The sequence below is a fragment of the Plectropomus leopardus genome, chromosome 18 (assembly GCF_008729295.1).
Source record: "Plectropomus leopardus isolate mb chromosome 18, YSFRI_Pleo_2.0, whole genome shotgun sequence".
NCBI lineage: Eukaryota > Metazoa > Chordata > Actinopteri > Perciformes > Serranidae > Plectropomus > Plectropomus leopardus.
The window spans coordinates 2,474,991-2,497,719 of record NC_056480.1 but is presented as its reverse complement, the minus strand read 5'-3'; the positions used below and the strand labels follow the sequence as shown (position 1 = coordinate 2,497,719).

Genomic DNA, 22,729 nt, shown 5'->3' with positions numbered 1-22,729 from the left:
GTGAGTTTTTCTACACTTGACCATCCATCGTGGTTGTGCAGGATCTCTCCGTCTTTCCTCCAGAACATCACGGCTCTGTCGGGGAAGAAACCTGTAGCGTGGCAGCTGACTGGAGAGAAGGGAGACTTCTGGAGGAGGCGACACTGAGGGGAGGTCTGAAGACTTACAAAATACAGTTTTAGATTTATTAAGTCACCTAATGGTGGAGGGAGAGGTTATAGTTGGGATGTTATTTTTAAAAATAAAATTAAATTTACATCACGCTGAGACTAACTGGAAACAGGCTGTCAAATTTGTCATATCCCTTTGTAGGCTTGGGTGCTATAACCATATTACAGTATACCAGGATATGAAGAAATCTTGAAGGCACACTTTCCAAAATACAGGTGCTATTTTTTCTATTAAAGTCATTGTATGTAGTGCACAGCATGCACCATCAAGGCACAGTCTCTGGTCTTTACTGGTGCAAATTGTGTTCCTTATTGTAGAGTGTTACATAATAATGGACATAGATACCTTAACGTCACCTTGTGGACTCCAATTTTGATGCCTCGAATTTGGCATTGAGGCCATCACCATTTTAAGCTGTTTTTATCGAAAGCTTTTGGTAAAGTACCTTTGTAACCAAAAGTAACACCTATGAAGAGGTACCTAGACCCGAGATCTGTGTATCATTTTCAGCACACAGGGAAGTACTGCTGTATATATCTAATCCCCTATCTATGTCATTCTCCATCCAACTTTGTTTTAAATGATGTGACATTTTGGTAAAATTTGAAGGAACAGACAAAACATTTGTTACATGTGAATACTTGTGAAAATCAGACTTGAGTGATAACAGATAACTGGATGATTTTTGAATAAAATGGTCTAAATGTGGCTATTGTTAACAGAGGTCCTTAAAGAAGATAAAAATGAAGCCAATCAAAGAACATTTTACCCAGACACGACTTTGCACATGAATATTAATAATGTTTCTAAATGTATATATTATATAGCAACTCTTAAAACGTTATACATTGATAATAGTCTCATGAAGACTGCTGATTTGGTTAAATCTTTATTATTTTTAAAAAATTTTAAAACCATCAACAACGAAGAGGCAAGCAATAAAGAGACTTTTTCACAATGCAGACTGAGAACAGGAGCAGAGTAAAACCAGTAGCAGAGTCTCAGAGAATAATTTCCATAGAGAGCCACTTTGCATCAGCAGCTCCATGCTCCAGTGCTCTGGGGGAGAGTTTATAGTCCTGAGAGTTGAACTCTGGATGACTGACAGCTGTCCTTCATGACAACAAAAGACACAGAAATGGTCCTCATCAAAAACATGACTTTGACCTGCGTCCTCATCTGGACTCTCCTCTGCTGCTGCTTCACAGGTAAAGTCCAGAGAATCAAACTCCTCTCCTCTATGAACATCCGTCCCTCTGAAATGAAGCCGACAAAACCACGACGCTGCTTTATGTTTCTGTCTCTGTGTCCTCAGAGTCCAGAGGTCAGGTCACAGTGACTCAGACTGGAGCAGTGAGATCTGCTGTGGGAGGCTCCGTCCCCATCACATGTAGGACCAGTCAGGATGTTTATACTTGGAGCAGCTACCACTCTATGGCCTGGTACAACAGAGAGATGGAGAAGCTCCTAAACTCCTCATTTACCAGGCCAGCATTCGAGCATCAGGGATCCCAGATCGTTTTACAGGCAGAGGATCAAACTCTGACTTCACTCTGACCATCAGTGGAGTTCAGACTGAAGATGCAGCAGTTTATTACTGTCAGAGTTATCATTATATCAACAGTCAGTATGTGTTCACACAGTGAAAAAGCGTCGTACAAAAACCTCCCTCAGTCAGACTGAACAGAAACTAAACTGACAGCTGCAGCTGGAAGCTACTGCAGAGACTGATACACTTCACTGAGGACACACACACACACACACACACACACACACACACATATATAGCATGTCTGGTATCATCTTATTTATACTATCTAAAAAAAATCTGATATGCCGATGACACCCTATTCTACAAGACAAAATCTTCATCCTTTCTTTTAGCTATCAGTGAGATCAGATTGTCTGGCTATTCTCAGTCACAACTGAATGTGTACATGAAGTATTTTGTTTGGAATCCACCTTTCTCTTAAATGAAATAAAATAATTCAAACGAAATAATCCCACTACGTAAAAGAATCGAAAGGTAATTTAGAAATTTGGATGCGTGTTTCCTCATCTCTTACTTGGTAGACATCTACAAAACTCATTACATCTGATTTTCCATAAAACAAAAAACTAGCTTGCATTTAGTGTAATGACGCAGGTTTGGCATTCACAAATGAAATCTGGAATAAAGACTGAATTTACCTGTATGGGTCACTTTACCCTTGCACTGATTTTTATTCTATTCTTTCAAAATATCAGGCGTATTTTAATTTTTTCTTTTGTTTTTTCTTTTCCTTCAAATAATATATATCTCCACCTAACCTTTAACTTCAAGCATTTTTAGGTCCTTTACAAATGACATTTTTATAACTGAATAATATTGTGTATCTGACTACCAAAATTAAGTTTTTTAACCTACCAGACCATGTTGGATGAGTTGGTGCAGATAGGTGTGGAGAAACTGAAAAGGGAACAGAGATAACCTTCTGCACCACTAATGTTGGTGGTAGTTTCACTCTGTTGAACATATGAAGCTCATTTTTACCATCATGTCACTGGAGTTTTTCAGCTATTTAATGATGACATCTTCTGGTTCAAAGTAACATTGCACTCAATCAGGGCAAGCTCTGATAACCACAGCAGCAGGACAGCTTTACATAAGACCAGAACTTGTAGAGTTTGAATATGAATACACATCCAGGGCTAATAACTGTAGCTGTTGGTGCTCAACAAAAAATGACAGAGTGTGAGTAGACAATAGCTGTGTCCGAAATTGTCCCCTATCACAGATATAGTGCACTATATAGTGTGTTTGCCATTTTGTAGTGGTGTCCGAATTCCCTGCAGTTAATTTCATCCACTATATATAGTGCATGAATAAAATTTGAGTGTACATATGATGTACACTACATTAAACTCCCGTCAACCACAATGCAATGCAGTTGTGTATTTCTGGGGAAAAAAAATTCCAACTCAGTGTCCGAAATCTTGTTTTGTTATTCTCTATATACTGCACTATTTAACACACACTACACAGTGAACAGTGAGTGAATAAACGAGGGGACAGTTTCAGTTTTTCAGTGAACTTTCCCTGTATGGCATCTTGTGTAACTGGAGGTGTGAATACTTCTCGTCATAAAATTTAATGTTTTGATGTCGTGCATGATGTCACTGCGCGCAGGATGGTGCTTTTGTCAGACATTCAGTCTCACAGAGAGCTCAGAGCTGTCGTGGAGCTGTAAGGACAGAAACACACTGTTAGTCTTCTCATCCTGCATTAGACTACATCAGCTCACACTGAAAAGCTTCACCTACACAACTAAATTAAAACTCTTTTTAATCTTTCAGAGAGTGAGAGTCAGATCAGAGACATTTGAATAAAGATGAGCTCTACTCACGAGTTGGAGTGCGATTGGCTGAAATTAAAAGAAAAGAGAAAATTTCAGTTGTTACATTTTCAAATGCCAGAAAATTTACATTCTCATTCTCTTTCATGTAAAATGATGGATAAAATCTTTGTATTTGTTTTTGTATTTTTAGATCTCTTTATATTTTGTGTTTTTCTATAGACTTACCCTGCGTACCCACCAAACGCGATGAAAATTATTTCATCGAGCCCGCCCAAACAACAACATTTCTTCCGCCATTTCATTCTCTCGTTGACCATGCCTGAGATAACCACGATTGCTGCACTGTACCTGCTCTGGAGAAGTTCCCAGCGTCGTCTGCGGGCTAGGCGCCGACGTCGGTTCTGGGTGCATGCTACCCTACGGAGGCGGCGTCACTGTCGTACAGCTCTGGGTGAGCGGTGACGGCGATGATAAGCTGCTCCTCCATTGTTTCTGGCGGTTTGATTAGATTTTGCGAGGGAACACCAGGACGTCCATACGTCAGCACGTCGATGACGATCTCAACGCTGATAGGCTGTCGCGGCGCGTCTTCACGCGACGACAACGCAAAAGTTCAATTATTTCAACTCGAGTGTTGGACGCGAGACGTTGGACGCGAGGCGAAATTCGTGTCCAACGTCCAACGCGCCGCGCAATCGTGTCCATCGCGTCGCCCGGCAAAATGACGCGTCAAATCGCGTCTTTGCATTGACTTTGTATGTAATCTTGAGGCGCGATCATTTTTCATCACGTTTGGTGGGTACACGGGCTAAAATTATACTCTTTTACAGTCTGTATAAGAGCAACAGCTCAGCTCCCCTGAGTCTCTCACCTTTCTTCTTTTTGTAAACAGTAAATCCAACAGCAGCAATGACGACAGCAGCAAGAACAACCACTGCAGCAGTAATTGGGACAGTTTTGTCACTGGGATCCTCTGCTCAAAGACAAACAACAACAAAAAAATGTTCACAGTGTGCAGATGACACAGTTTAGAACCAACGTAAATTCATCCATTTGAACATCACATACAGGGGAGTGAACACAGCAAAATACATAATACAACAATGTGTGAGTGCAGAAATACACAGAATTTAAACTGTACAAGTCAGAGATTTGTGGAGGCCATCCACAGCCCCTCCCATTCACCCTGTAAGTGCTCTCGAGCTCCATATATCACGTTGTTACCAGCAGTGTTATTACCTGAAGCCGTGCGTGCACATTGCATGAGGACGCAGTTGGTGCCCCTCAGCCGTCTGATGCTGTATGATAACAGCGCCACCAGTTTTGCCCAGGTGCATTGTAATCTGACACCGTCCAGCAGCATTCCAGGTGGATGCAGAAGATGACTTTTAGTGTCATGCTGAGGTTGCAAATTCTGCCACTTTTGCAGTGTTTTCAGGGTAAAATCATCGTGCCAAAAGCCACCTTGCTTAAAGAGCAGGTGGGATGGCTGTTGGTTGGGTTTCAAAAACCCTGGACTTTCATGTGGGAGTCCAATGGTTGTTTCCTTTCTGAATGTGTTGGGTTTTTTCTACACTGTAACATGTGCCTCTTTGCCCTAATCCTAACCATCCATAACAGCATGTGCATTCAGTTTAAGTGACAAGAAAGTGACAACAACAAAAAAAACAACTCACCTTTGTCTTTTGTAGACGCCACAAGCAAAGAAAGCATAATGTTTTTTCCATGACTATTTAAAACATATATCACAAATGAACTTTACAGTAAATTTTACTCCAAAGGTTAAAAAAATATCTTTATATACTGTCCGCAGACACATAAAACTAAAGGACTATTAAACTAAATGCATCTTTCTCATATACGAATGTCACTTCTGATGTCAGTCTTACCCCAGTTGGTCCTGATCAAAGCTTTGTCCAGTTTAGTGACGATGTCATCTTTCACACCAGAGAGATGAAACACACAGTCGTACCTCCTCCAGTCTTCAGGTGTGACTGATGAAACGTTCAGGTCAATGCTCATCTGGAAGGATCCATCGTGGTTGGGGAGGATCTCTCCGAGGTCCACGTCCTCATGAATCTCCTCTCCGTCTTTCCTCCAGAACATCACGGCTCTGTTGGGGTAGAAACCTGTAGCGTGGCAGCTGACTGGAGAGGAGGGAGACTTCTGGAGGAGAGACACTGAGGGGAGGTCTGAAGAGTTACAAAATACAGTTTTAGAATTATTAAGTCACCTAATGGTGAAGGGAGAAGTTATGTAAGTATGTAGTAAGTTGGGATGTTATGTTAAAAAATAAAATTAAATTAAATTTACATCATGCTGAGGACGAACTAGAAACAGGCTGTCAAATTTGTCATATCCCTTGGTAGGCTTGGGTGCTATTACCATATAACAGTAAACCAGGATATGAAGAAATCTTGAAGGCACAATTTCCAAAATACAGGTGCTATTTTTTCTATTAAACTCATTGTATGTAGTGCACAGCATGCACCACCAAGGTGCAGTCTCTGGTCTTTACTGGTGGAACAGAAGCTAAGCTGAAAGACACCAAGACACCTTGTGGTTTGGAGGAAGTTAAAGGACTGTAAACAGCCGGCAGCTAGCTGGCAGAAAGAGACTGTGGGGAATAACAGCAGGTTTTTTGCCTGTAACTTTGAATTAAGGATTTATTTCAACCAAACTGGAGCTGGTGTGGTTGCTGGAGCATTGGACTTACTAACTAGACTACTGGCGAGAGAGGGTGAGTTTTATTTTGTACTTTACTTTTTTTTGGTGAAAGAAGTTGAACTCATAAGGTGTACAGATAAATTATCCGTTAAAGATGAAAAAAAGGTGTAAAAATATTATTTTTGTGAACATTTAATTGGTTTTTATTGCTTATTTTGTGTAAATGACACACACTATTATTGTCATATACCCTGTGAGATTTCCGGAAAGTAATTAATATTAAATACCATGCAAGCCCACCCCTCAGCATCTGATAGCGACACACAGAGCACCCTTTATAGCATCTGTGTGACACACTGCTCAAACCCTTTGCAACATGTGATTAATGATCAAAGAATGATCTAATTGAAGTTAAAAACATAAACATAAGACACTTCACTTCATCGTCATTCAGAAAGCATCCGGTTATGGGACTCTACCTTTTCTTTGCAGAAGATTCTTTCCATAGTTCAAAAACATCTTCAGCCAAGCAACCCACTCGGTGTTGAGGTGTCTTGTCCAAGACTCAATATAAACTGTATTTTCATTCCACTCTTGTTTAATGATTTCAGCCTGCAGTTTCTCAGCGATCCATGACTTTGTCTCCCCGTCAAATGTGAGGAAGTTCTCTCCATTATAACCATAAAGGTTATACAAATGTACCTTTTCAGTTTCATCATCCCAATCACAACCTGCAATCTGCTGGGTAATTTGAACACCTGAGAGAGACAGAGACTGCAGTGAGATTCAAGCACACTCAGCTCGGGTTGATAACACAACTTTAGAAAGAATACTCTGTCATCACCTAATTATTGGACTAAACCGATGCTTTATTAGCACTCCATTTTCAGTAGCTTTGTTTTTGTGCAGATAAACTATCAGTGAGTGATGCACCCTGCAGCTCCAACAACATGTTTAAATGGTCACCAGGAAACATCCTCCAACAACCATGAACGTTTGTACAGAATTTTAATAATTCATCCAATAGATTTTGCAGTATGTCAGTCTTATATAACCAATCATGTTCATCTTTTAGCTTTTGTTATAAAACTGTTGTATTACTTTGGTTTGGACTGAAGAGTAATTCTGATCTAATCTAACGGGAAAACAAATGATCCAGTAAAAAGAATTACTCACTGAGGCTATGTTCAGACTGCAGGCTAATATGATTTGTTTCTTAAATCAGATCCTGAAGACAGACTGTCTGCACTGTCATTGCACTTTTCCTGTAACTTACCTCCAGATTGGTTCGATTGCTGTTTGAAACTGTCAGATCGAGCTTTGAGGAATGGCTGATAATCACGGGTGTCCTTATTCAATCTTTCCCAGAGTTGTGGTTTCTTCTTCATCATTTTTCTTACCCAGTCTTGCCGGGGTTCAACTGTTTCCAAACTGCTGTCGTAGTAACCATAATTACTTCCTCAGTTTCTGCCATGGCCATATAATCTGGGATGTTTGGGACTCCAGAAGACACCATGATATGAAATCTCAGGGAGCGTTCCACTGTAGCACAAACAGGATATAAAACTGATATAAATTACTTCTTCTTCTTTTTTTTTTTTTTTTACATTATTCAGTTTGAGTAGTTCTCTTAAAGCCAAGAGAATTTTTTTCTTCTACCAGAAAAATGTGTGCTAACCCGATGTCTTTTAGTTTTATTGTAAATTTGTGCCTGTATGTAACTGTCTTTGGCTGTCACCTTTCAAAAACTTTGTGAAAGGTAGTAATGACAGTTAGCTACACACTTTAAAATGGTATTCCTGAAATTTGAACTCACCTGCATGTACACAGCAGTTACATGTGCACTTTTGAAAGAAACATTTTTGAAAAACATTTTGAAGGTTTTAGGGTATAAATAGTCGACAGTTACTATCAATGAAAACAACTAATGAATATATTTATATTGCTGTTGTATATCCTTTATATTTATCCATTTAATTTAGCCACATTTGTCTGAATACATAATCTAGGCTGTATTTAGCTCATGCTCTTGTATTTCACTTGACAGCTGACACACAAGTATCTCTGGACACATACAGTACCCTGCGGTACATTTGCCACAATTACAGCCAGTAAAGTATATATATATATATATATATATATATATATATGTATAATCTTTGCCTGTATCATGACCTTACCTGCGGATGCAGTGTGACAGAAGAGGAGCAGCATCGTCAGCGTCTTCATCTTGTTTGGAGTGAAGAGTGGTGCCGTGTGTCTGAGAAAAGTCAGTTTTCGGCAGTTTCGTTTACTTTCTACATATTTCAGGTGTGTTCACCTGTAAGCCACTCCCCGAAAATGACCGATTACAGACTTAACTGCCACAATTGTTATTAATAGAATTAGAGCATAATTTCTCTGCAGTGCGTTCAACAGAGACTTTTTTTTTTCTTTTTCTGCTTCCGTGTTGTAATTTTATCCTCTGTTTCTTTTTGTTTTTTTACTTAAACAACATATCATGAATCACACGCGAGACTTTGGCCCATTGACATGATGCAATTCTTCCCCTGAAGAGCTAATAACAAAAACTTTATTTATAAAACACTGTCATCAAAATCAGTGAATACAAAGTGCTTTACAAAAGGCAATGTCTGCAGCACAGCAGTACTTTGCCAGATAATGATTACTTTTTAATATTTTCATTACAATCCAGAACTGTAGCTCATAAAGGTCTGTCAAATTACACACAAACAAAAGTTGTTTTAGTTGGTGTGTACTTTTGTTTATCTCTCTCTCAATGACAAAGCGCCCTGTGTTAAAACAAAACAAAAAAAAACTTGCTTAACCTGCTCTACATCTACATTGTACTTCCTCATAGATTATAAAAGAGTAGATGAATAGTTTTTTTTTAATGTAGCAAGAAAGGAACATCTTCATTTACTGCTGATGAGGAGACTCAAATAGAGTCTGTGGATATTGTTTTACAGTTTTCAGTAGTGATCCTGAATGAAAATCTGCAGAGTTTTTATTGAAGTATCCGTCAGTACACCAGTGTGGGTCTGACATCTCATGGAAAATAGATTACTCATCGCAAGAATAAACAGGCTGTGAATGTTTTATTCGTGTAAAGTGCTCATAATTGCCCCCAAAATAAAAAAAAAAAAAAATACTTCTAGTGTAGCAAATGTCTAGTCACACTACTCTTAGATTTCTGGCTATGTTTGTAGATCAAACAAACAGATATAATGTTAACCATTTTTGCCTCCTTAGTTCAGCATGATGGGACAAAACCTAGTACGAGGAACGATTCAGAACACACTGAACGGATTATATATCTCATATGGCCTGGAAACGCTTTGGGACCAACATGTTTTTGTGTTAATTTTCTCCAAACGAAGTTTAAACTGACACAAAGTTTGGTTGAAATTGATATATATTTTTTAAATGCTTAATGATGCATTTGTTACTAAAAGTGTTATCTGAGAAAGACCATAAAAACAGATCAAATACTGAAAGTTGTCATACTGACATTTAAGGTATGCTTGATGGATTCATGTCATTAAGCGTATGACGAGTAGAGAAGGAACAACACACGAACAAACATGAGAAACTTCCAAACATGTAGGCTGCAAAACATACTTCTTTAAATAAATGTCTGAGGGGCACCATGAAACGACATTTTCCAGGGGTATTGGTGCATAAATTATGGCTATAGTGCCTTTCTCTCTGTGAGTGTATGCAGCAGTTTGATTTACACACTTTACTGCATAATGAATGTCAGCAATAGCCCTTAAATTCAGAGCCAACCAAGACATCTAAGTAACCTATTTGTGCAAGCTGAAAGTGTCGCACACCATAACACAGCTCAAAGTCCAAATGAAACAGGCTTTCAAGAGTACATAACTTCAGTATTGTGGTGTATTTACATGTGAAATAGGATAGGCGGGGGGGGGTATACTGTTGGAAGGAAATTTATTTAATCATTGCAAAGTGGGCACGTCATTACAGAGACATACCAACAGTGTAATGCTGATGGGATAGTACTATCGTCAGGGAAACAAAGTTAGTGACTGAATTCATTGTAAAATACCTTACAAATTATCTGTTTCTTTGAGGGTAATTTTCTGTTGTTTAGACTCTTTTGTATTATGTGTGTCCTTGTGATTGTTTTGTATCTTCCTCTAGCTGTTTGGGTCTCTTCAAGGTAATTTTTAGTTTTCATAGTCATTTAGGATCTTTGTGAGGTTTTTTTTGTCACTTTGTAGTTGTATTTGTTGTCATTTGGGTCTCCTTTTTATGCCTTTTTGGTCACTTTGTGGTCATTTTGTTACTACAGGTTTTTGTGAGTACACATTTTTTAGTGTTTTGTTTTGTGTCTCTATGTATTAATTTTGGATGTTTTTTAGATCATTTGATCCTTTTGTTTCTATTTTGGTCACTTCTTATCCATTGTGTGTCTCCTTGTGGATGTTATGTTTTTTTTTTTAATTGTTTAGGTCTCTTTCAGGTAATTTTGTGTAGGTACGGTCGATTTGTAGTCACTGTGTGTCTTCTTGTAGTCTCTGTGTCATTTTTTGTCTCCTTGTAGTTATTTTATGTCTCCTTGTGGTTGTTTTCAGTCTTTTTGGATTTGTTTTGGTGTCTTTGAGGTAAATGTCTCTTGTCTACTTGTGGCTGTTTTATGTGTTTTTGTATTTGTTTGGGTCTTTCTGCAGTTCATTTACACGTTCTTTTGGGGTTTTTTTTTTTTTTTACGGTTGTCTTGATTCTCTTCCTGGTTGGTTTGTGTTCATTTGAGTGACATTTTGCAAGTGAAGGAAAGGGGGGCCTCTGATACTTTGGCCCCTGGGCCTGTTCCCAGAAGCCACATCCAGTAATCCATCAGTGCCTTCAGGAGACACTGTGACTTGTCCTGACAAGCACTGACAGACGAACACAAAATACTTTTGACCCACAAGTACTGGAAAGTGTTACACATTTTCCCGTAGATCCCTCTAAAAGCTCACAGGACAGCAGGAGTCTGGCAGGGGTTTCATAGTGTGGCATAGTAAACATCAGAGTGCTTTGTCAAGACCAGCACAGCGAGACCAGAAAACAGACAAGTCTACCTTCAAAATAAAAGCCCTTATTTGTTTTACTATAATTTAACTCAGTTCAATTTTATTTATAAAGCCCACAAATCACATATTATCTCAGGGTTTTACAGTATATGACATCCCTCAGTTCTCCAACTCTCACCATGGATAAAGAAAAACTCCCCACAACAGACCCTTTATATGGGAAAATTACTAACTTTGACAAGTGACGAAAAAATACTACTTTCTTTTCTGCAGTCTTACATGAAAAGTCTGTATTTCTCATGAAAACTAGTGTGTTTTGAATACATGTATAGTGTGTGTTTGTATATTAATGTCCATATTTGTTTTGGCTTGTGTTAAATAATTGTGGGAAACAACCATGGGTGGAATAGGGGAGAATGGGCCCACCTCTACATAGAAGCAAGACACAGACCTTGTGGTGCTTTTGCCGCTTTTTCATTTAATATTTTGAGTCTTTTTATGATACCTTTGTGTCTGTATGTCATTTTGTGTCTTCTTGTGGGGTTTTTGTGTCTCATTGTTATGGGTCTCATTGAGGGCATTTTGTGGGTTTTTTGTGGGGTAATTTTGTCTTGCTTTGTCTTTGTGGCTGATAGGCATCATTTTGTGCCTTCTTGTGGGTCTTCCGCACCTCACTGAATTAATTTAGTGTCTCTTATGGATAATTTTTTCTTTTTTTGTTGATTTTGTGTTTCTTTGTGATTGCTTTGTTTCTCTTAATTCTGTGTCATTTTGACTTAATTTTGTCTTTTAGTTGTGTTATGTCCCTCTTGGACATTTGTGTATTTTTGTGATAATTTTGTTTTCACAAGGACTTTTTGTGTCTTTTTTGGTCATTCCATGTCTCTTTTGGTTGGTGTGTGTCTTTGTGGTTAATTGTGTGTCTCTTTTTAGTCATTTTTGTTGTATAGTTATAGTTGTGATTTTCATCCACTGTGTTTTCTTTAAGGATGAGTTTGTTATTTCGTTAGAATAACTTCTGCATGTATGGGGCTTTTATTTTGAAACATGTGACTGGAATGACTCTTCTCTAGGCTGCTTGACTATTGACTGTGAGACCGAAGTGCCATTCAATAGTCAGTAAATTCATTGGAGAAGAGTGGGAGGACCCCCGTTTGGACTGAGGCCGGACCGCGGAGTGGATCAGGGACGGTTTATAAACAGAAGAAACAGAGATAAGAGCGCACGGGCTGACAGACTGCAGTTTGCACTGCATGTAGCTCGCTTTAAATCCACACTGAAACTCTCTAAACTTTTAAAATTTAAACTTCCCCACCGCTGTAATGACGACCACCGGGAGCTCTCCGCCCTACGAGGGGATGTACTCCAAACTTATAGACGACGAGGGCGCATATGACAAGCTGAACAGCAGGCCAGATGTGGGACTCAGCGGTAAGAACTTTACATTATGCACCTGGTTTGGACATATTTTGCCCGGACTGTATATTTTAATAATCTCTTGTGAACACAGTTACCGTGGGAAATAGTAAATAGCCTATTTAGGTTGCAATCAGTAGTATTTTATAAATCACGCATTATTTGCTTATTTTGATGGCTGCCTGAAAATAATGACTCTTTTCATTCGGGAAAAGTCTGAAGACTATTTGCCCTGTTAATGGACCAATTGTTTGGTCTGTTTATATCAGAAAATAGTCTAATTGTACTCAAGTATTTGAGCATTTTTTCGTTAAGTAACATAAAACACAGATATTGATGTAGTAAAAATAATAGATCAGCTCTTTATTAAGATAAACTGTAGATTTGCAAAATATGTAATTTTTTTTTTCATTTCATTGTGCTATTTCATTTTTGTTTGTTTGTTTTCTGTTTTCTTTTTTTTGGGGGGGGGGTTTTTTTGCAGAACAGTTGATAATATATTATTTTAGAAACTTAGTTTATTTCATGTATCTTTTTTTGCTAAACCTAGACTAACTAACTAACCAACTATTTTCCCTTGAAAATGACAGTTAATATGTTTTTTTGTTTTAATCAATTAATTAAACACTAGATCAAAATATATGACAGTCCCGTTGGTAGTCTGTCCTACTGACAGACTACCAACATCATTACCAGTGTAATAGTTTCTTGAATCTGTGTGGGAATAAATCTTTTCTGCGTCACATCCAAACAAGTCAAAGCACTTTCCCTCAAGGCTGTTTGCTTGATTTGATAAACGCAGTGCACGCAAGTTTCCCACATCCCAGAAACTGCTCCAAACATGTTCGTTTTTCACATGTCTGAACAGAGCAGACTAGATTCCTTTGTGTCATTCATCTGTAAGTATTGAGGCATTGTATAAAACTATAACACAGAAAATAAATGAATCATTATAAAAAATTATGTCAACAGCTAATTTCATGTACCACAGCAGTTTCAGTTCCTGTAATGTTACAATACAGGAGTACAGTCATGTGTAGTAAAAAGTACAGGGATCACTGGAGAACATTTGTGTTTCTAAAATTTCACATCCATGATTAAGCAGTGGGAAAAGAAAAGTGTTAAAAGCAGATTAAAGATAAGTTAGGGGGGATAAATGTATATCATCTGCATAAAAATGGACATTGAAGTACTGATTAGTACATAATGTTATTTATATATATAAATAGCTGATCCTTGATGTTGCAATGTTGCAATCTCAACAATTCATGCAAAATCAATCAGTCCCTGTGAATTATATGCAGCCTTGCATCTCGGCAAGTTTGAATCATATTTTCCCAATAATGGTAGTTATGTGTAAGTTTCACCAGTCATAGCAGTCCCTGGTCAAAAATGTGCAACACTAACATTTCACATTAACTGATAAAAATGACTGCTAAAGACCATGCAAGGCAATGCCTTGATGTCCTGCACATAAGTTGGGGTAAACTGTTTTTCACCATGTTCAGAGTTATGGTGAAACACAAACAAAAGTCATCATTTGACAAACACTTCTCCACATCAAAAGTGAGTATTTGAGTTTATTTTCAGAGGTACAAGTTGCCTTCAATCTTTGATTAAATTATGCTAATAAAATTGCAAATATTTTTGGCAATTTTCACTTGCATCTGCAATTTTATTCCAAAAACATCACAAAACACAGCAACATGCATATTTATTCTTTAGAAAAGCTGGAGTGAAATCAATTTTAGGCCTATAACAATCCCAAAAGAACATCAGCAAAAATCCTGGAGGGACTGTGTAACGCAAATATAATGGACCAAGAACAGACCCCTGTGTAACCCCATTACTGATGCAAAGAGGACTTAACACCATCAGCTGCAGGTGCAAAACCCTGTGGATTTAAACAAGTTATTTTGTGTTTTATTACTTTTAACTTTATATTTGTATGAATAACAATGTGTTACTGTTTTGTTTAAAAGCTTAATTTTAATATTCTCATTTAATGAGCTCAACATTGTAGTATTTAGCTTGAGGTTTTTAGGCACAAGCTTACTGACAAATGGCCTTTCACATAGAAAATATTTAAAATAAATCTGTTGTCAATTTAAAAAGAGCTGTACAGTGTTTAGTAAAAGTATTGACCAAGATAAGTCGGGGTGTTTCTTAATACAAAGAAAATGTGCAGTATCAGTATGCAGTATACAGAAAACTTGGTTTATGATCTTAATCTTAACCATCTTGTCTTCTTTCTCTCTCCAGCTCACCCAGTATCACCAGTTAGACTGATCATCAGGCCGAGCGGCCCCGGGCCCTACCGCCTCGCCACCATCTGCCTGGCAACGCTGTGCGCCGTCCTTCTCATCTCCGTCATAGCCGTCGCTGCTCACTGTGAGTACAGAAACTGATAAACACGACAGAAGACAATTTTCATTCAGTCATTTCTGTGTTAGGTTGTAAAAGTTTGTGTGTTTTTTTCTATTTGAATGCTAATAATCAAATAATCTGTTATTATTATCATTTGGAGATATTGAGTGAAGTCTTAAAAAGTATGTGTATTCTGTTCTTTCTGCTGACCCCAAACATTTCAGGCAACAAAACAGGAACAAATGAAATAAATATGTGAGTAAGTGACAGTGTTTTTTTTTTTTTAAAAATGCCAAATTAACAGTTTCAAGTAAAAAAAAAAAAAGAGGATCTAGTGGCTTGAGCCTTGCAACACCAACTTTTTTAGACAAACGATTTGAGAGGAATTTGTTTGCCTTATTTTTTGGTACACATGGTGTGTACCAAAAAAGGCAAAATAGGCAAAGTGAAAATAAGATTGAAGAGATAATTTTAAATCAGACAAATGAACACATTTAAGATAGAAGTTCATTAAAAAAATATATACATACATATATAATTTTGTACATTTAGATAATTATCATAATTTTATAATCTGCAATTAAAATGCAACTCTTTTAAGAGAAAAGTGCAGTGCAGATGATGTGATGATGTCTACTGTGTGGTAGGTGTTAGAACAAATGTGCATTCAACTGTACCTCATACAAGATCTGTGTCATTTATTATTTTGTTTGGTGTTTTGTTACATCCTTTCCAAAAAAAACCAACCTAAAACAATATATAATAAACAGTATACTGGTAGGGGAACCACTGGTATACTGCTGCAACCCTAGTTGCAATATTGACACTATTTGACAACCTGAGACTAAACAATCAAGCACCTTTCAACATGGCTCAGTTTTAGATCTTTCTCAATACTTTGTCAACATTTTTTTCTACATTCAAGACAAGCTGACCTTAGCAGGTGAAAGTTTCTTAATATTGTCATCCTCCCCAGGCAGCCTCTGCAAGTGTTTACACCGGGTTTCCCACAAATTCAGTTATTTGTGGTTGGGTGCCACAAATAGATTTACTAGCACTAATTGAATATACATACCATGCAATTATTCATTGCACAGCAGAGCATACTGTTGTCACAGATGGAGCAGCAGAACACCAGGTGCAGTGAAAGTGAAACTTAACCATTTCATGGTGCTGGGTGTACTGGGTCACTCTGCACTCAGCCTTTCCTGTCATCCACTGATGCTCAATTATCCACGTCACGACTCAACTGCCTCTGAGCAGTCAGAGCAGACTGGGCTTTTTTTTGTAGGGGGCCTAAAGAGACAAAAGAGTGCTAAAATGGAGCGTCTCAAACAGCGGGTTAATACAAGTGTTCCAGCAGAGAAAACTGTGAGGAAAATAAGGTGTTTTTGAACATTAAGCATGTAAATATGTTGTAATAGAAATCCACATGTTGCATCTTACTCTTGGTGTCAGCCTGAACTTTTATACTTGTCTTTTTCCCAAGATGTTCATGCTTAATCATTTTTAACTGATCATGTTACTGTATTAAATTACGTAGTACTCATTGCTCCATATGTTTTACAGATAAGAACAAACCTCAGGGGGGTGGCAAAGTGACGTCAGAGGTGCATAAACAGAGACGCAAGGTGCAAATATTTCGGTTCTGACAGCCTCTATCAACAAACTGCAGCAGGAGAAAAACCAGCTGCAGAAAGAGAAGGATGACCTGCTCACCAAACTGGCTAAGGTCAAGATGGCCACTAAAGGTAGTCGGCTCCATATTGATCACCAAGTGTCAACTTTTATCATCTTCTACTTCATCAGAGTGAAGTGTGTGTTTGAGCAAGAATGACAGTGTTCTTTCTGCATGTTATCAGCTCCTGAGGTGATCAAGTCAACGACCAAATCGATGACGGCGGCCCCCATCATCTGCCCTGCAGACTGGCATTTCTTCAACAACAGCTGTTACTTCATCTCCAGAAACTCAAGGGACTGGCCGGAGAGTCAGTCGTTCTGCCAGAGCCAAGGAGGTTACCTGGCTATCATCCTCACAGCCGAGGAGCAGGTACAGAACGATTAGCTGTTTGGTCGCAACATGACAATCTCAATACTGTCATGTGTCCCGTTTGTGTCTGTTAGAGTTCATTTTGAGTGAATGTCTTAAAGAAGAAAAGAGTGGCAAAGAGTCCTGTCTTACGCCCAGCACACAACTTAGAGCAACTGGCATTGCTAGTTTAAGACCAATGCAGGTTTAATTGCCGCGGCCATGTTTTGTAAAAAGCAAATGTATTTGAGCCCATCTATGACTCATTGGTGTGTAGGTCTTAAAATGAGGTGTGGTCAGGTGAATTGTTGGCACATTGCTATTTTACAGGGCAGTAGAAAGTGGTTGCACCGCTTACCAACAAAAACCTGGTCTAAAATCACAATAGCACAGTATATTCCTGCTATTAAAAGGGGACATTTTTTAGATAGTAAGATGCACCTACACAGGCGGATTCTAAAAAAAGAGAACACATGCTTGTTACACTAACAGGGAGGCTCAGAATTTTGTTTTATTGGTGAAATAATACACTGTTAAAAAGGAAAATATGAATGACATTTCTTTAAAATGTGAACATAGCAGATGTCAGAGCAGAGCTGCTGTCCAACTCAACATTAAGAGAGATGCTGTGCAAATTTACACATAAAGGGCAGCGTCATTTCATTGATATGTCAAAAGCTAAAAGTTTAGTTCTGTTTCTTTTGTTAAATTTCCAAACTACAGTTTTTAGTTTTGCTGCTTAAAAGTCCCACATTTGTTGCAGCGACTTTACTTCTTTAACTGTAATTACCTACAGAAAAGTTACGTGTGTTAGCCGATTAATTGCTGAACCGAAAAGTTGGGCTTTAAGATATCTGTACTTTTCTCAAATCCTGGCTTTCATAGGGTTACTTGATCACCACTGCTGTCTACAGGATAAGCCACAAAAAAAATGGCATTTTGAACATTAAAGCGTAAGGCAGGTGTTGCTTTAACAGTGTTTTGGTCATTGATGTCAAAAATACAAAAAATACACTGTGGAATATCTCCAGCCACTTATTCTTCACAAAAACAGCATCACTGAACATATTTTGGGCTTTTGCAGAATCGTTTACTTCTTTACAACTCTCCTGTCTTGTGATAAGGTTGCGATGCTAAAAGCTCAGGCACTGAGCTGTCTCTCTATTGTACGAAAAACAATCAGTGATAAATTATTTCCTTGAATATACTTTAAACTTGTGTTTTTTTGTGTGTGTGTTTCCACTCAGACGTTTCTGTGGAATCTTCTTCCCAGAGGCCACTGGAACGCCTACTGAGGGGGGATCACTGACGAGCAACAGAGGATCAGTGAAAAAAAGGAAGTGGAAGAAAGATGGCACCCCGCTGGTCGGCGGGTAGGTTTACTTCTTTCACAACTACCTTCTGACTCCTGACGGTTCAGAAGTAAACTTGCTACGACAGCTGAAGTTATGACGTCATGCTTTTTTTTTCATTTCACAGCTTCTGTTCCTCAACAACGCACTCTTAGACAGCATTTCAATGTCATTCGTCACATTAAAAAAAGGAAGCGACTTTGTAAGATTAACACCTCCTTATATACAGTATATACACAAATATTTAAATTATCTTTATTTTGATTTCTATTTTTTCTCTCCTTCTTACTTTCATCTTTACCTTATTGCTTGTCATGCTGCTCTGTGTGCCTTGAATTGCCCCCTGGGGACAAATAAAGTTTTTTTGATTTGATTTGATTTGATTTGATTTGAGGGGAGAACTAGTCAGCATGTTTGTAGATTGTTTTCTTGTCACTTTTTTGGTTTGATATACAGAAGAACCTTTTAAAATGTTTTGAAAAAGATATCACACTGATAACGATTATTAACAATCCCAATTCCTCAGCCGCCGAAAAGTACTTAATTAACTTGATTATTATTTTAGCAAAATAAAATAAGCATAAATGATTCGGCTTTAAATACAACCACCCCCTTTTATATTTTTTAAGATATTGTTTAGATCACAGAGCAAACAAGGGTCAATTTTTTCTCCCCTTATCCTCCCAACCCAACCCGGGAGACCATAACAGAAATGAAAGCACTAATGAAAATCACACGAACGGCAAAAATCAATAGAAGTACTATTGAAACAATAAATTGGCGAAATCAGTTAGTGTATTTAGACTTTTCAGTTTTCATCAACTTGTTTAGCAGACCTCATACTTTTCCACAGCTTTTATAATGAAAATATAAATACATACATATATGCATACTCCATTTAATAAATGCAATTAATAAAGATACATTTAGAAAAAAAGAAAAAAAAAATTTAATCATTATAACTTGGTCTTGCCTATATCCATAAAATTCACCAAAGTCCTAATCAACTGTCTAGTTGTTATCTCTGTTTCCAGTCCAGAAATTATGTTCATTAATGGCCGCTAAAACAAATAAACAAAAAAAAATAAATTGAAGCTACCTCGAGCTACTTTAAAATGCAAAACATAAAAAACCCTAAAATAAACTTAAGTTTCTCAATCAGTATTTATTATGACAAACTTAACAAAGTATTCGAAAAGACGACACAGGACATAAAATGCAACTTTGAAGGAAATCGAGTCAGCAGCTTTGATACAAGTAAGAAAGGAAGTTCATTTCTGCCCAAACTGAGTTCACTCCTCGGACTCCAGACTGTCTGTGAAACACACATGCTTCGACAAACACCCACACAAAGATTTACTGACCATTGGACCTCCGTTGAACACTGACCTCTTGCATACCGTCAGACTTTGGCACAGGTTTTGGCCTGCACAGTGACGGCCGTTGGACTGGTTTACACTGAACAGATAAGAGTCAGGTGGCCAGAGGGAAGATGCAGCCAGCGGAGGGAGAGGAAGGGACTTAGACGAGAAGAACGGACACTGTAAAGTGCAAAATTTAACTCGATACTTCCCGTTTTATTGGAAAGTCTTCTCTGGGATGCAGAATATTTTCGGGAGGGAAGGAAGCAAATAAAGATTGCTTAATTTCCTGGAAAAGCATACTTCTACATAACTATTGTTGGTTTGAAACCAATGTGATCCTTATTTTTAGCCACTCTAGGTCATAAGTCAAACAGCCAGGAAACGCACACAGAAAACCTTTCTCATCTCAGATTTGGGGAAGAAACTGTGTGCAAACATTAACGGTATCTTTCTGAAAGGTTTCACATGTTCCAGATGTGAGATAGCAGCTGGAGGGAGGCCAGGATTGCGTCCCCCTGCTCTCACTGCAAACAGCAGCTCTTAGCAGTGTTATATAAGAGCTGTTAACCGGCACTGCAGGCAACCCTGACCTCTGACCTCTGACGAAAAAAAAAAAATCAGAGCCGAAGGGGGGAACTTTGTGGAAAGAAAGTCTTTTATTTAAAATGCAACATGATCTTTGAAGTTTGTCCTAATATTTTGTCCACAGTGTCTTTTTTTTCTCTTAAGTTCCCCTTTTGTGCCAACTCAGCAGATTTTCTAATAATCATCTGATTTCTCTTCCTTCTTTGGAAAATGACTAAACTTTTGTCATTCCTCTTTTGCCCCTCACATTCCTTCTCTTCCTCTTTTCCTGCTGAGATGTTCCTTTTTTTCCCCTCATGTTTTTCTGGCTCGGCTCTGCTCACATGTTGCTCAGTGATTTAACCTTTAACCACTTTTTACACCGTCTGCAACTTTTGTGTTTATTTCCGGACAGAAATCAGTCGAATTAGTTTTAATTTTTTCTCATTGGTACTGCCTGGAAGTGAACTCTCCAGCATGAGCCGCATGAATATGAACACAATAACTCCTAAGTGTTAATGTTTATGGATGACTGCATATTGTATTTTTTCTCTTGCTGTCTTTTTACTAACTGTAGTTTTTGGGAGGTTGGCGAGCCCAACAACCACATCAACGAGGACTGTGGCTACATTGTGAAAACTCAAGTGTTGGAGCGAGTGCCGATTCGGAGCTGGTACGACGCCCCCTGCACCATGTACTGGCCCTTCATCTGTGAGAAAGAGATGGGCCCTGGACACAGCACCGCATTACCGCACTGACACGTCAGCTCTACTTATCGTCTGAGGGAAAACCAGCGGAACAAAACAACCAGTCTGTCGTTTGTCAGCTGCCTGAACGGCTGTTTTTTCTCCAAAAACCTGGAACCGAGGATGTTGACATTTCGCAAGTATAATTTAACCTTGCATTTAAATTCCCACATTACCTAAATCTGATATATGATATAAATTCATCTTTTACAGGATGAAAATGAAGTATTTTATGTCTTCAAATGAACACATGGCATTTATGATAAAAGCATGAACACTGAACAAACATGTTTAAAGTTTTGTGTTAAAATGGGTTTACAGTCGTATGAAGAAAATGTAAGGTGACTGTACTCTGCAGCAGTTACTATACTTTTATTTTTGTGACTTTTTAACACGTTTTAGCCTTCAGATAGTTTGTAATTTTTTGCCACTGACTGTATGTTTAATATCAGTGTTTAAAGAAATTTTAATTTATTTTATTTATGATTTATCGAGAGACATTAAAATAAAAATGAATGTCTCTGGATATATCATAAAAAAAATAAAATAAAACAAATGGTTAAAAAAATGACATTTAAATAATATTAGATCATACAACCCCACACTTTTCTATTATAGCTGTTAAAAAAAAAAACACAATCGTAAATTAGGACAGTATTATCAATATATAACTATTATTGTCTGTGATTGAAGAGGTAAACTAACAAAAAAAAAACCTGAATATTGTGTAAGATTATAAAGTCATGCAGTTGTTTGCAAGTAGAATCTGGAAAAGAATTAATGAAATCACTTATTCACCCCAAAACATAGATTAAAGCTGAATTGGTGCAACATGCAGGTTATATACCAAGAAATATCTTATAAATAAGGACATTCTTGGTCTAATTTGATACAAAGTACAACTTATTGTTAGTGTACCGGAAAATAAAGTGCAACCAGTGTTGACAGAATAATGAGATTAATCCAACTTTACAAAGTGAAGCAAGCAGTTTTTTAGGTTAAAAAAAATAAATCTCTGTCTTCATTTATAATGATGCAGTAATCCTCCGAAAAGACACATTAATGAAAGAGACGACAATGAAAACAAAAGTTTTGAAGGAAATGCGAAAATCTATCATATATCACCAACTATCAGAACTATCAGAATATAATTTAAATGTTCATTTAAAATCAGCTAATTATAAATCATCTGTGTAGAGAGAATCTGTGCTGAGCTGGACGTCAGAAGCTGAAGCTTTGACTGTGGTGCTTCTACAGCTTTATGTTACCAAAGGTGTTGTTGTATGTATATCTGTGCCTTAAATCACATAAATAACATCACATTTTTATTTTTCATGATTCTGTTTTGTTTTTTTCCTTTTTTTGTTTTACATAGATCAGGGATTCAAGATTACTGTTAATGTTTTCTTTTTTTTTCTGTACATGTGAAGTAGGGCTTTTTAGCAGTGAATAGTGTTGATAATTGAAAATAGAATTCTATTTTTACTATAATGCAAATGTCATGATGTTAATTATGTGTTACGTACTGTGTTTACTTCAGTGAGAATGGTCAGTTTGATGCACTTTTAATTGTCAAAGTTTTCATACCTTTTTGAACTGCAGGATAAATCAAATATTTTAAATCACACAGAAATCTTGTAAATAAATAATAAAGGTGATTGATTTCTTCTTTA

General features: G+C 37.6%; 3 pseudogenes; 2 read left to right on the top strand and 1 right to left on the bottom strand.

The window, feature by feature from the left end:
• Positions 1-1,241: 1,241 nt before the first annotated feature.
• On the top strand, positions 1,242-2,047 carry LOC121957811 (annotated as a pseudogene).
• Positions 2,048-3,549: 1,502 nt separating this feature from the next.
• LOC121958127 lies at positions 3,550-8,598 on the bottom strand (annotated as a pseudogene).
• Positions 8,599-12,329: 3,731 nt separating this feature from the next.
• On the top strand, positions 12,330-22,729 carry LOC121958227 (annotated as a pseudogene).